Genomic DNA, 15,976 nt, shown 5'->3' on the forward strand with positions numbered 1-15,976 from the left:
AAGCCTGGCACATGGGGCAGATGTTCAATCTCTACCATTCCCCAGCCATTATCCCCTCACCCTCCCTCCCTCTCCCTGGCCTCAGCCTCCCGCTGCTAATCTTAGAAAGAGACTCTCTCCTCTTCTCCAAGCACTGTCAACTCAGGATCTCCACCCAGTACCCCCGTAAGTACAACCCACTGCCTGCCTTCCCCTCGAAGAGAAAAGGGTTATCCATTCTTCTCTTTAGTACATTTTTGTCTCTCAATCAAGTTTCATAATTCCTGCACATTTCTTGATAAATTTACTCCTGAATATTTATGTTTTTGTAGCTATTGATAATGAAATATCTTCTTCATCCTATTCTTGTTAATACCAATGATACTTGCTAGTAATTATTATACAGGAATAAAATACTAGGGTTTTGTTTCCAGTTATCACACTGAGCTTTTAGTACACGTCAGAGTTTTTAGTTGATTTCCAGGCTTTCTACATGACACGAAACAAGATAATAATAATAAGTCCATAACAATTGCAAATAGTAATAATGTCATCTTTTCTTCTCCAGTTCTCAAGGTTACATTGGCAGCTCTTCCGGAATAATTTTGGCCTCAAAGGGATGTTTGTAGAATTTACCACTAAGCAGATTATTGGAATGACTGTGAAATTTTATCAAATGCCATTTTAGCTCCTACAGGAATCATCTATTGTTTTCATCTGTGACCTATTATGACATGAATTCAATATCCAGATTTCCTAGTACTGATTCAACCTTATGCTCCTGGAAGGAACATCCACTTAAGTCATTATACAAAATGGTTTTAATATGGCTGGCTTCTATTAGTAGTCATACTTCTAGTGCCTTCCATTTCACTCTCCCTCCACCCTCTTTCCCCAACAGATTTCTTTTCTAAGAAAAAGCTGTCCCTTGCACATGAGATCATGTTTTACACTGCATAGGAGGATGCGCCGCACAACAACTGACTGAACAAGAAGTGTGCAGACCCCTCACAAACCAACTAAGAGGCCAGACAATAGGATATGACATTTAGCTCGACCAAACTGCCAAATTGTATATGGGTGTCTTTCTTCTGTTAACAGAATACGGTTTTTTGCTAAGGGAATACAACAGGTCCTTGTAATCTGCATAATCAAGTCTCCTTTAGTTTAATAATACATTCTTCAATGATATCTTAGAAGCTAAAACAATTATAATTTTTTTTAAAAAAATCCTTTCTTCTTAAGCTGGAGCTATATTTTCTGCCTTCTGTTTCTATCACCTCTCACTTCTTTGTGGTAAATGGAAATTCCCTCTTCATTCTAGCAATAAAATGAGGATCTATCTGTTTTTTCATCATGTTTTGAGTTTTTTCCTTTTGTATTCGTAGCTGGAAGCTAAGAGAAGCTGTCAGAAAGGTATTTTTTTAAAACAGGAAACTCCTTTTTTTAGAATTGTCTTCTAAGGACAATTTTGTCCTTGCTCAAATGCATAACAGAGTACACATCTGATATGTGCATGAGTCCTGTTTGGAGCTCTCTGTGCATTGGAAGATTTGTGGCCACCTTTGAAATGTAAATGCTGTGCACGCCCAGTGCATACAATCCCAAAGCAGGCCTCCAAATCATGATAAATTACTATATGTCATTGGTCTTGGCAGCTGTCTTCTAAAATTTACTTGGTTTGTATCCAGACATTCCATATTGCAGATAAATTTGCTTGGTTATTTGACGGATACATTTAGCATGTAATTCATCTAGTGCATTCCATGGAAAATATGCTGCTTATGGAAATAAATTATTGAGAGCCCCAAATCAAATATCTTCAAGTTAGCTTTATTTATTTATTTATTTATTTTTTTTGAGACAGTCTCACTCTGTCACCCAGGCTGGAGTGCAGTGGCACGATCTCAGCTCACTGCAATCTCTACCTCCTGGGTGCAAGCGATTCTCATGCCTCAGCCTCCCGAGTAGCTGGGATTACAGGCTCCTGCCACCATGGCTGGCTAATTTTTTATATTTTTAGTAGAGACAGGGTTTCACCGTGTTAGCAAGCTGGTCTTGAACTCCTGACCTCAGGGTGATCCTCCCGCCTCGGCCTCCCAAAGTGCTGGGATTACAGGCGTGAGCCACCGCACCCAGCCTCTTCAAGTTAGCTTTGATTGAATTTAGAGATAAAACAGAAGCCATCCATTTTGTTTTGCTTTATTGCAAGCAGGAACCTTGAAAGAAACCTGAAGAAACTGTTGAAACAATTGCTTTTGATAAAGTAGAATAGAAAATTGATTCTTAAATTTTCATTGAGAGATGAGGAAGGAGGTTAACAAATGTTTAACATATTCATGACCATAAAGTTTAGTTAAATATTTGTATATTCTCTATCATATCATCTATAAAGTTAGATTACTCCCTGTCTATTTTCTAAGAACAAAGAGCTTTCCTATAATATTAAAAAGTTTGTTTTGATAGTTTTAAGACTGCTGACTTGTAAGAGATCATGAATGTTTATTATAGGAAACTACGTTCGCACATCTTTTGTGAAAAACCATGTTTGACCACTGAAGTTTAACTCATTGCCTGTGATATCACTAATCACTAATCTAACTCCAATTAACTCCACCAGCATCAGGGACAAAATAAACGTACTTAAAATTAGCAGCTTAGTTAAATTACAGAAAGATACTTCCTTGTAAAAGTATTGTATAAGCACATGGAAATGTACTTTTCAAGTAAAATGAACAGTGACCCTCAGAGATTAATTTAAAAACCCAATAAAGAATCTCAATTTTCCTCAACAGCTTGAAGTCAAATATGCCATTTGTACATTAATGAAACTTTCTCAGTCAGTCAGCTGTGGGAAGACGTAGTGCCAGCTATTGGGGAAGCTGAGGGAAGATGACTGCATGACCCAGGAGTTCGAGGTTGCAGTGAGCTATGATCATGCCACTGCACTCTAGCCTGGGTAACAAAATGGGACACTGTCTCTAAAAAAAACAAAAAAAAAAAAAAGAAAAGAAAAGAAAAGAAAGGCTGGGCACGGTGGCTCACCCCCGTAATCCCAGCATTTTGGGAGGCCGAGGTGGGCGGATCACAAGGTCAAGAGATCGAGACCATCTTGGCCAACATGGTGAAACCCCGTCTCTACTAAAAATACAAAAAAAAAATTAGCTGGGCGTGGTGGCACGTGCCTGTAGTCCCAGCTACTCAGGAGGCTGAGGCAGGAGAATCGCTTGAACCCAAGAGGCGGAGGATGCAGTGGGCCGAGATCGCGCCCCTGCACTCCAGCCTGGTGACAGAGTGAGACTCCGTCTCAAAAAAAAAAAAAAGAAAAAAAATTAATAAAAGGAAACTTCTAGGTTAGAAAAAAAATCACACATGCATTCACTTATTTGTCCTTTCAACCAATGTGTATTAAGCATATACTATGTGCCAGGCACTGTTCTAGGAGCTGAGGGTCACAGAAGTGAACAAGACCCTCTCCTGGGGTTTATATTCTAGTAGGGTTGACTGACAATGAATAAAATGAATGAGAAAGTGGCATAGTAAATTAAGCTATAAATGGCACGGGGAAAAACAGAGACAGGGAATAGAAGTGGAAGGGCTGTTATGAAGAACACAATTTAAAACAGGATGTACTGAGAAAGTGAAAAAAGGGCCAGGACTTGCTGGAGGTGCAGAGTGGCCATGGAGGCATCCGAGGAAAGCTATTCCAGATGAGGGGAACAGCCAGTACAAAGACTTCAAGGTGGACCATGCCTCACATGTTCAGGAAAGATCCAGAAACCAGTGTCGCTAGAGTATAGCGAATAACAGAGAGAACAGTGTAACGTGAGAGGTCACTGGGCGTGCCGTCAAATCCCGTGGGATGGCGGTTTTCACATAGGGACCATATTACCTCCCAGAAGACATTTGGAAATGTCTGGACATACTTTTTGGTTGTCACAGCTGAGGGCTTGCTACTAGCCTCTGGCGGATAGAGTTCAAGGATGCTGCTAAACACCTTACAACGAACACGGCAGGTCCCACAGCAAGAAACTATCCAGTCCCAAATGTCAGTGGTGCTGAGCTTGAGAAACCCTGATATAGGCTTTACAGGCTACTGTAAGAACCCTGGCTTGGTGTAAAATTTTGGAAAAGATAGTTCTTGCGCCAGAAAAGACCCGAAAATGCATTGCACATAGTAATGTTGCTCTACGTTAAATTACCTTGTTTCATTACAATAGTTTGTTTTATTCAGATAACACCCAGACCCTGAACGTAAGTAATCCCACAGCCATCTCAAAGCAGAAGCTGGATGGTTATTTATTCGGGGAAATTATGTTTGAGTCTTCCATTTTCACATGATGATGTCAGTCCTACCATCTTAGGTGATCTTCCAGTATGAGAGGTATCTTTACTCAGCATTATAAAATAACTGGCTATTACTGGATAATTTAACCTAAACTGGATATTGTCCAACATGTATTCATTAATTCCATTCATTCAACACACGTTTTTTGAACACTGCCATGTGTCGAGCAATATTGTGAATACTAGAGATGTGGTGAAGGTCGAAAGGACACAGTCCCCATTCTAGTGGAAGAAAAGGACATGTTCTATGTCAGATAACATCCTAGAGGGACAACAAATATATAGTTTCCTGTCACATTGTGTAAGTGCTATAAAGAAGTGTAAATTGATACGAGGAGACAGAGAGTGACAGTGGGGTGTAAATAGGCTTTTATCTCAATCAAAGTCTAGTTGGGAAGACCAATGTCTTTGAAGAATTGCACATATGTAGAATTCAACCCTTCCTCCACACAGTCAAGCTTTTTACACCTAAATCGAGTCCAACCATCAGAAAACTGAATCTTGGACCGTATTCTCTTGTTCCTTTGGCAGAACTGCTTTCACTGAGCTGTTATTTCACCTTACACTCTCAATTAAATATTGAAGAGCCCTATAAGAAACATGCCTATTAAACCTAATATGACATCCACTATGAGGATATTGTTGAGAACGTTATATACCATATATCACCTCGTGCACCATTTACGAACTCTTACCCAAGAAAATTCACTCATTTAAGTGCCACAGTTTTGCTAGTCTTTAGAACTCATGTTTCATTCTCAAGAACGATGCAAATCATGCGATTACTCTTTTTTTTTTTTTATTTTTGATTTGGGCTGCTGTAAGCTCAGGGTCTAGTTGAAGTTTAGCTTTAACAACTACATAGGGCTCTACGACTACCTATTTCTCCTTTCTAACTTGGACAATGCCTTCTAATTTATATATTCCCTGATTCTGACTTTTTTGATATTTTTCTATTTCAATACTTTATGTAATACAGAGCCAAATATCATGAATAAATCTAAACCCCTAACACAGCACTCAAGGCCCTTGACAGTCTGGCCCCAACCCACCTTTTCAATCTTATTCTCTGTCATTTTACCTCTCTCAGTGACGCCTATGTGTTGGTGAACAAATCATTCCAGTGAGATAAGTCTTCTCAGCAGCTATATTTCTTGCTTTATGGATCAGAACTTATAATTCTATTTTACTTTCTCCCTTAAAGAACATATACAGAAAATATACTTGTCTTTTTTTGATATCCCAGTGACATCAGTATCAACATAAAATGCCCAACTGACTAGACATTGAATTTCATTGTTTATAAAGCTTGCTTCAGTGAAATTATTGCATTAACCTTCACCATGTCTGTCAGGTGGTTATTACCTGATCCATCTTAAGAATTGAGAACAGACTCAAAAAAGAGGTCAGGAAAATTATGTCAGGTGTCCCAGCTGGCAAGCAGAAGGTCAAGGCTTGAACTCACATTGTCTAATTCCAAATCCTTTGTCATTCACAGCGGCATACAGTCCCCTCGTTACTGTGATGGCCTCGGGTTCAGAAGATGCGTGTGGGGAGGCCCTTCACCCTTAAGGGCATCTGCTAGGTCAAAACTCTGGCTAATGAGTTGACAACTCTCAAATAACCCCGGCAATGGTGGCATTTTAGTTCTCACTCCAGATTTCTGTGGTTTTTCTACTTCCTCCCTTGCTGTCAGGCTGCCTTCATCAGCTCTGCATTAGTGACTATCCCTTTGGTTCACTGATTGTAAGTTCCTGTAATCTGAGACTACTACTGAATTTATTCAAATAAGGTGTCAGGATAGAGTAAAAACTATCCTATCTGGTGGCTGAAAGTACCTCTTATAAGAGGTATACATAAAGCGCCTAATTGCTCCTGAACAGACTTAGGAACTTCAGGCAATTCTTCGCCAGAATTGGAAGTCCTTGATGTCTAAGACTCTAGTTACTCAGACATAATAGATGCTTAGGTGTTCACTGAAATAAACTGACATCATAATAGGCTGCTTAGCAGTAGTCTTGCGGGAGAGTTCTGCACAGGCACAGGATCTTCTCCTCCTTCTTCCTTGTCTATCTCTGATGTCCTGGGTTTGGCTGTAAGAGTATCAGAGTCATTCTTTGAGCACATGTTTATACAAACTGAGATAACTGGAACCAGGATTAGGAGGACAGTCCCAAGCCAAGAGGCGACTAACAGGCCCCTAACTCTGAAAACGAAATGGAGATGATTCAAGCCACTCCTTGCCAAAGGACCTCCCAGGCCAATTTTGATTTCCATTGTGAGCCAGCCTAATTCCAAACTACATCTGGGTTATTCATAGTTAAATGTCCAAACATCTGCTAGGTCAAAACTCTGGCTAACGAGTTGATAATGGTTGAAACTAGGTGACACAGGCATGGTGGTCTGCCAGTTACTCTATGTTTATATATGTTTGAAATTTTCCATAATAAAACAAAAAAATTTTTTTAATTTTAAGAATCTGGCTAAGTACCAAGAAAGGAAAGCTAAAACTCGGAAACACTGGAATTCCATTTGAGCATCCCACATCTGGCTCTTCCCCATGGAATCTGCCATTGCATCTGCTGCAGGACTGCTGTGGAGAACACTGTGAGCATGTGACTGAGTCCCCACATATGAAGTCCCACTCCAGAGATTTATTTCATATCCAAGTGCCAGGAAAAGCTCTGCTCGCCCTAAGGAACTAACATGTTTTCTCCTTGTGGACAACATAAATCACATAATAGAGCATATTTCCCTCCAAACAACCCCGTCAGCTTGAAGAAAAGGCTCAGCCATTCCTATGCCAAGGGAGGGTCTGGCTGCCTCTCGGCTTCCCCAGTGTACTGGGGTCATGACTAGGGCACGCCCAGCCCCAGCCTTGGCGGAAGCAGAGGAATTCCTGCTTACAGAGCCTATGAATAAAAAGTCTGAAGACTTCTCTAAACCAGTTCCCCACATACTGGCAGCATCAAGTTGAGTTGGTTTCCTAACATTGGAAAGCTCTGGAATCATTTTGCTCCTAGTTAATGGAGGAGTTCCAGGAGCCTGTCCGTAAAGATTCCAGGAGTAAGGGCTTTCTGCAGCCACTTTCACCGACAGCTTATGTTGCCCTAAGCAGCCATCAGTGGGAGGAAGACAGTGTGTCCTGGCCGACTCATGTAACGACACAGCATTGGTCGGGGTCTAGCGAGAACTGACCATCACCCCAAATGCACTGAGCCTGAATCTGTGCAGACAGAGGTCACGGAAACCTTGTCCTGCTAACCCTCAGCCAAGGATCTATTAACCCAGCTCCTAGGCTGTGGGAACCAGACAGGACAGTCATTTAGGTCTGAAATTACATAGGTGACAGACACTAAAATCCAGATACAAAACAGTAACCATTGCACACATTTTGATTTGATTAAGCATAGGTGAGCTATGACTAAAGGGTCAGAAAACCAGTTCAGCATCCCCTTTTAGCCATGTAGAGTTTAGCCTCCTACTAAACCCAGATTTAGTATTTCAAGAAGCAAAAAGGACTATGTGGATGTAAAATTTAAGAGACTACCTGAGAATTCCATGTATAATGTAAAAATGACTATAAATGCCTTTTCCTGAACCAGACCACACAAGAACACATGGAACCTAGCCACAGAGACAAACTGTTGCTCTCTGGGGGAACACAGTGCTCAAAGAAAAACTATGAATTACATGTTTTAAATTCTTGTCTTTTGGCTGGGTCTTATTGTTCTATTATTCATTACACATGTAACTTAACATGTTCATATCACTTATAGCTCATAATTTTATCTCCCCATCATTCTTAGATATACTATCATTCTTTTATTCGGGTTCAGTAATTGCAAATGTTGTAGCTTATTATTAAAAAAAAGACAAGCGTAGAAACATGCAGATCATCTCAGCATTAAATTCAGGACTTGACATTCATGAATTCATGGAATTCATTCCTTCGGCTTAAATGTTAAATTTTAAATAATAGTAGCAATAATGAGAGTCCTGCTCTTTCCTTCCAAGGACATTGAGGTTTACTTTACTACCCAGGGGAGAAGAAAGTAAATGTCTTTTAGGAAATGCTGTAGAAGTCTTTCTTCCTAAAACTAGATACGTGGGTTGGCAGAATGGAGATGTTCAAAAGCAGCTTCCAGCCATATACTGGCAACTCATGTGTTCTCAGCACTCTTAGAGTGGTTATAATTAGGCATACAATTTACATGTAATCAGTCTTGATCTTCAATTCACTCACATCTGTGTATTTATTTGCCGCAACGTTCTAATCCATTAACAAAAGTAAAGTTTGACTTTAAAGAAAATGAATGTCACTGTAAATTCATCTTTGATTGAATTTCCCTGAAAAAAGAGCCTGTTCCCACAAGTAGACAACATACCATTCTACTTTCTTATTTTAAAATTCCATTTAGCCCTCTAGTTATTTCCTGTGTTATGTCACAAGAAAATGGAAAAAAATACTTTAAGAAATGAAAATTTTTATGTATAAATTACTAATGAGAAGGGCGGGTTACGGAATAGAAAACCTGCCCAGCATCTTCAAGTTACCTCGGATGGGAGCAAAAATGATAAATCAGTGAAGCAGTGGTGACTCTTCCTAAAGATGGAAAGCCGATGGGGACGGAACAGAGGACAAAGCTATCATCTCCTGAAGGAAGCCCTGCCATGTGCCAGGTATCATGGGAGGCTTCTTTCATTTAATCCTCCCAACAGCCTTCCAAAATAAGTGTGATTTTTCCATGTTACCAATGAGGAAACAAATCAGAGAATTTAAGTGGCTTGCTCAAGGTCACACAGCTAGTCAGAGGCAGAGGGGCTCAGATTGAGTCTCATTGTAAAGACCTTCTTACAATTTAAGACATTCAGAGATGCAAGGTAGGAGGGACAGGACTCAGACAATATCCTGAGAAAGGTGATGAGGGGAGCATGATGCACTGAGTGGGAATGGGAAGGGGGTGACCCCCTAAGGCCTCATCCACTCTTAGGTCTGGTAGCCCTGGGTTCCAGCCCCATGTAGGGCACAAATCCTCTCTGCTGCTGTCCTGGTCCCAGAGATCTCATGCCACTCCAGAATGCTAACAACCCCATCGTGGGTTTCTTTCCTACTCTTTCTGTATTCATTTGCTAGGGCTGCCGTAACGAAGTATCACAGAGTAGGTGGCTTAAACAACACAAGTTTCTTTCTCATCGCTCTGGAGGTTACACAGCCTGAGACGACAGTGTCGGCAGAGCTGGTTTCTCCTGAGGCCTCTCTCCTTGGTTTGCCCGTGGCCATCTCCTCCCTGTGTCTTCACACAGTCTTTACTCTGAGTTTGTCTATGTCCCAATGTCCTTTCTTATTGGATGAGGACCCACCCATATTTCACTTTACCTCTTTAAAGTGACCTCATTTCACTTTACCTCTTTAAAGAGCCTACCTAAATACAGTCACACTCTTAGTACCGGAGGTTATGACTTCAACATACAAATTTGGGGGGCAGGAGGACAGAATTCAAACCATACTATTTCCCTTTCCCCTTTCTGCTTCTTCCTCCAACTATCTTCAGAACAGCCTTCCTCAAATGCTGCTTTTAGTCCTTCACAGATATCTGATGCTTACTGTATTCACCCTCTTATCCTAGAGGGTGCACAATATTCCTTGAACAATTGCTGTCTGAAGAGGTTAGCATTGCATGTGCAGATGCATGAAACATAGTTCATGAGCTCCAAGAACTGACAATCTAGTTAGAGAAAAAGTCTGTGTCATTCTCATCATCATGATCATCTTCACTGTGAATATTTATCAGGCCCTCAATAAATGCCAGGCATTGTACTAAAGGCTTTGCAAAATGCAGTTATCCTCATAGCTACCTCTGAGGTGGCTGTTATTGTTATTCTAATTTTATATTTGAGGTAACTGAGGCACAGAGAGGGTGAGCAAATTGACCAAGGTCTGCCAGCTCATAAATTGAAAAGCTGACATCTGAATCCAGCTAGTCTGATGGCAGGACCTGCTCTTTACATTAGAAGAACATGAAGCAGAGATGACAAAGTAGCATAGCCAGGGAAAACACGACCTTGCTTGCTGAGATCCTGTTCCTGGGTCTTCTCCCTTTTTGACCATGGGCAAGTAATTTATATTATTTATTACATTGTCTCCTGTTAGGCCTCACTTCCGTAATAGGAGAAAATAAAAGGAGATGTGCTGTAACCCAAAGATGCTATTATTTGTTATGTTTTTAAAATTTAACTGTTGAAAGCTCTAAAATGACACAACTGATATTCAAAAACACCTATCCAGTAACAAAGGAGTCAGTGCAGACATGAATACAATTACTGTATTCATGACCCAGGATGGTTGACTGGTCCTCCTTCCCAGTTCCTGCATCAGTGAAGCAATGAAATCAAATCAAATCACAGGCTAGATTCATGAACCAGGCTGTATGCAGAGATTAGAAATTGGGCTGGGGTAAGATCCCCAAACCCCATCCCCCAGTCTCTTTTTTTCCATTAAGATTACCCAGCCCTTCACAAATCTTGGAGATAGGGAAGAATCAAATGCTCAAACAGCTGTGGACACCAGGCAGGAGCTGCACCTGCACCTGGTCCAGGTAAAACGGTGAAGCCCTTGATCCCTTATAGAGAGTCTCCAGTGCCCTGACTGTTTCAAACACTCTGATTGCTCTGGGCCAGGCCTAGGTCAATCCTGAGTGGCAGCTTTTGTCCTTCTGGGACTGAACCATTTAGTTCTCAAGACGTTTGTCACCATCTGAAACTCAAGATCCTGAGACAGGGAGATGGATGTGACGAACTCCCTTTGGGACGTCCCCTTTAATGACGAGGCTGCCGTCTCCATGCATCACACTGATATGTGGTTCTTCTCTCATCTCCCTTCCTCCATCCTTGTTTCACTCTCTCTCCTCATTCCCATGGGGCTCTTTCACATGTGTGGTTCATAATATCACGGGCTGCAGCTAAAAAATATGCGTGTGTCTCAACGCCCATCTTTAGCCGGGATGTGGGCCTTCTTCTGTGCATCTATAACTTTAACCCAGCTTCACTTTCCTAGTCAACCTAAAATTCTTTGCCTCAGTCTTCACATCAACTTTCCTCTTAATAGGTTATTTTATGGTTTATGTATTTTTGTGGATAGCCTCAAGTCTAATGCAAAGAGAGAGACTGTAAATAAATTTTTAAAAGTAGAACACTGCATAAAGCTGACATAAGGAATCACTGTAGTCTTCCTAATGGGAAGTGAATGCCAGCTTTACAGCCCATTGTTTTCCTATAGAAATAATAATATACACTTAAATCTAAATATTGATATAGTCTAAATTCCAAGAGTTTTATGTAATCCTTGATATGATGGAAGTTAACTAAAAAAAAACTTTCTTCAGTATTTAAAGAAAAACACTTTGCATTTTATTTCTATAGTCTCTGATCTAATCAATGCATTTCTTTTTTTATTTATTATTATTTCTGAGACAAAGTTTTGCTCTTGTTGCCCGGGCTGGAGTGCAATGGCGTGAACTCAGCTCACTGCAACCTCCACCTGCCAGGTTCAAGCAATTCTCCTGCCTCAGCCTCCTGAATAACTGGGACTACAGGCATGTGCCACCACGCCTGGCTAATTTTTTGTATTTTTCGTATAGATGGGGGTTTCACCATGTTGGCCAGGCTGGTCTCAAACTCCTGACCTCAGATAATCCATCTGCCTCAGCCTCCCAAAGTGCTGGGATTATTTCTTACTTTATTTGAATCTAGACCCACACAAATTGATATAACATCAGCAAAGGTGGGAAGGTCCTATCATTCATCTTAATTAAATCTTATCTTATTAAATGCTTGTTGATTTCATTATTTTAATATTGAACAAAAGGCAGGTTAGATCTAATAAATGTGTTTCTCCAGATTAATTAGAAAAAGAATCATTTTAATAATCTCTGGAAGAAACTTAACATATCTAACTCGAGTGGCAAAAGAATTAGAAAAATTCACAAACAAAATAAACCTTTCTTGCTTTTGAATTTTTATTAATCTATAATATTCACATGAAGCGATTTCTTTTGTGTGATAATTTAATCCTCCAATTCTGAGCAAGAAAGGAAATCTGCACACGACTTTGAATTTAAGAACATTAACACTGCTCGCATGTTCCTCTCAAAAGTGCCTTGGTTAACGTATCATATTTTAACCATTATGATGCTTGTAGTTTCTTTCCTAACTCATTTACGATCCCCAGACTAGGAAATTGAATTCAGGCCCTTTATACAGAGGAAATGAAACCCACGGTTAATACCCTAGAGCAGCAGTCCCCAACCTTTTTGGCACCAGGGACCAGTTTCGCGGAAGACAATTTTTCCCTGGACAGGGTAGCGGGGTGGTTTTGGGATGAAACTGTTCCACCTCGGCTCATCGGGCATTAGCTAGATCCTCATAAGAGGTGCACAATCTGGATTCTTCGCATGCGCAGTTCACAACAGGGTTTGCGCTCCTATGAGAATCTAATGCCTCCGCTGATCGGACAGGAGGCAGAGCTCAGGCAGTAGTGCTCGCTCACCACTCACTTTCTGCAATGCGGCCTGATTCCTAACGCCATGGGCAGGTACCAGTCTGTGGCCGAGAATGGGGGACCTCTGCACTAGAGCCTCTGTGTCCCCATCTGATGATGGGGATGGTGAAAATGTCTGTCACAGCGCTGTAGGGTGTGGAAGTCTTTGAGCCAACACAGATCCATCTAGATGCTGGAAAAAACATTAAGTCACGTCCTCATTCACGTGCACAGCCTGCAGCAAAGGCCAATCGCCTTGCAGTATGGCTGCCATCTACTACGGTCTTCGGTGTGGAAGCCAAGCTCAAATTCTTTTTTCTAAGTATTAGTTACAGAGGCTCATTTTAAAAAGAAAAAGATCCTATGAGTTGGCCTAAGCGCCTGTCCTCTCCGAAAGCTGCATAACTGGGCTTTTGCTGTGGAATGAGGCTCAAGGTCGTTCACGTCATCGGGTGAGGGATTCTTCCAGAGCCTGCAAAGCTCCTCTAAACTTAGCCTGGTTTATTTGGCATAACCTCTGCCTCAGAAGAATAATTCAAATACCACCAGCTTCCCCTGTTTCTGAAATGAAACCCAGACATGAGATTCAGATATGTGCACATATCTGACGATTCTTACCTCCCCAAACCCAGATCCCTGTTCTCACAACCCATACCTACAAGTTGCACCTGCCTTCCAGAATGATCTACTATTCTCACTTTCACTGAAACCAACCCCCAACTAAGCTGAGTTGTTCCAGTTTTAGTAATAGATAACACCTTAATGTGTTACTATTTTAGGGACATTTGCATTTAAATAGAAAGCTGTGCCTTTATTATACAGGAATTAAGTTCAAAGAACAGAAATCCAGGCAGCCTGCCAGGCTGGTGTCTCAAGGAAATTTGGGGTTGAGAAACCACCCTAGATAGCTTTGAATCTTACCTCAGTGCCTTCTGTCCAACAGCATGGACAACTGGATTGTATCAATGTTTGAGTTACTTCTATTTTTTAAAAAGAATGTTTTGTTCAGAAGCAAAAACTTCATAATAACTTTTTTTTAAAGTTATTTTCTCCTACTATTACTCCTGGCTGGTAACTATGGTTTATCTATTTTTTAGAAGACCTATGTATCAGCTTTCTTTCTGGGATGGGGAATGATTATACATTCAAGAGTATTTCTGGCTAAAATTGACATATGTCAACAATTTTGTATTTTAACCGCAAAGCTGAAATACATTTAGCTGAGTAGAGCTTCAAAGCAATGGCTAAAAAGTGAGGCAAAGGGCACATTTCTGTGGCCAGCTGCACCAACACTTGTCACAACACAGGTCTTTAAAAAAATTACATGCCAGTGAATGGAGCATGTGCTAATGACTCGAACTCAGAAATTTAAGTATCAACTTTCTTCCAACAATTATCCTGCAAGATTAGAACTCCAAGAGGGAAATTAGACATGAGTCTAGCCCCAGTGATTTCCACTAAAGCTAATTACAATCCCTTCTGTTGGCCAGAAGAGTCCCTGCTCACTCAAAAGACGATGAGTGGTGGCAGAAACTTCCTAGGATAACAGGGTCAGGATGCCAAGTGCAACAAGGACCATGAGAAGGTGACTGTTGACGGAGGCAACTGATGGCTTCTTTCGTGGTTTGCGCATCACATGTGCCACCTTTTACTGGGAAAATGCTCTACAAAGTGCTTCCACTTTTGTGATCTTATTTCAACTTCCATTAGAAATTTTTCCAGCATTTACACAGATGTGTGCAGCCTAAGTCCTTCCACCCACCACAGCCCTGTGACATAGATATTTCTATCATCCCCAGGATCTGATAGGGATACCAAGGCTCTTGGGAAATAAGAAGGGCAATTTCAGTAAATGCTGGAGTCAGACATTGAACTCTGATCTCTACCCGCAAGTCTGCTGGCTTCCACAGGGCCATGAAGCCTCTTACTCTATCAGATGATTTTGTACAAATATGGAAGCCCATGCTGACATCACCTGGACTGAGGACAGGAACACATAAATATTTGCTGTCCCCTTGAATTCTCTCTCTAACTAGGAAACACAAATAAGGCCTTCCCGTGCTTCTTACTGCTCTAAACAAAACTGAAAAATGTGAGTGTCTTTGCAGAAAAATTTAAAAATTTTCTAAATTCCAACCCTTACTGAGATTGTGTCGCTTAATTCCCTAGAGCCTCTGTTCCCATTGGATAATTCCAGTAAAGAAAATGTCCATGTCCTGGGGCTGTGGCAGGTGGGAGATGCTTCCTACCAGGGCATAGCAGTGGGACTGACGTCTCATTAGCAGTCTGTGGATTTCAATCAAGCTAATGTCACAGAGTATATGTGATTAAATTGCAAAATGGATTGTTCTTCTGGTAGAAAATGGATGAATAATATTATGCTAATCTAAATATAGAAGCCCATACTTCTCACAGTTTCATTTATTTTAGCAACCTGAGAAAGCCCTTCAGGCAAAAGGCAAGTCTACCTGCTGCTTTTGATTCTAGATAACACAACATAATATCTTTTTTTTTAATCCCCAAATCTACCATATGTGAAGAAATCCTAACAATAGAGGAGCGAGCTTCGGCTGAAAAATCAATGAAAATAATTCAAGCTGGATCATAAGTGAGCGGATACTGCAAGTTTCCACTGTCTGTGGTTAAGCCCCACCCTTGATCTCCTCCAACTCCAAGTGAACCACAACCCTTGCCATTCAGCCACCCATCTTACCAAAGGCTCTTTTTCCATCCAAGACCCCTACCACACTTCCTCGGAAGATTGTTTCATCATCACTTCAGCTGGTGCTTTCATGACATATATAACTCATCCCTTTAATATTTTACTTTCAACTCAACATTAATACTTCTGGAATTAGCACTTAATTTGGCTAACGTGTATGATTTTGTTCAACTGTCCATTACTCACACCTGTAGTACTTTGCTTACCAGCACTTACATCTATAGGAAACCAAACTAAGACCAGAGAATTACAAGAAAAAAAAGGTAAAGGTAAAATGCTAACCAGAAAGCATGTAAAGACATGAAGAAGAGGCCAGGTGCAGTGGCTCACGCCTGTAATCCCAACACTCTGAGAGGCCAAGGCAGAAGAATTCCTTGAGCCCAGAAGTT

General features: G+C 40.9%; 1 protein-coding gene across 2 annotated transcripts in view; it reads right to left on the bottom strand.

Moving 5' to 3' along the window:
• Positions 1-15,976, bottom strand: part of DNER (delta/notch like EGF repeat containing) — a 357,056-nt gene that overhangs the window by 156,861 nt on the left and 184,219 nt on the right. The window lies entirely within an intron of this gene.

Source organism: Pan troglodytes, chromosome 13 (genome assembly GCF_028858775.2).
Source record: "Pan troglodytes isolate AG18354 chromosome 13, NHGRI_mPanTro3-v2.0_pri, whole genome shotgun sequence".
Taxonomy (NCBI): domain Eukaryota; kingdom Metazoa; phylum Chordata; class Mammalia; order Primates; family Hominidae; genus Pan; species Pan troglodytes.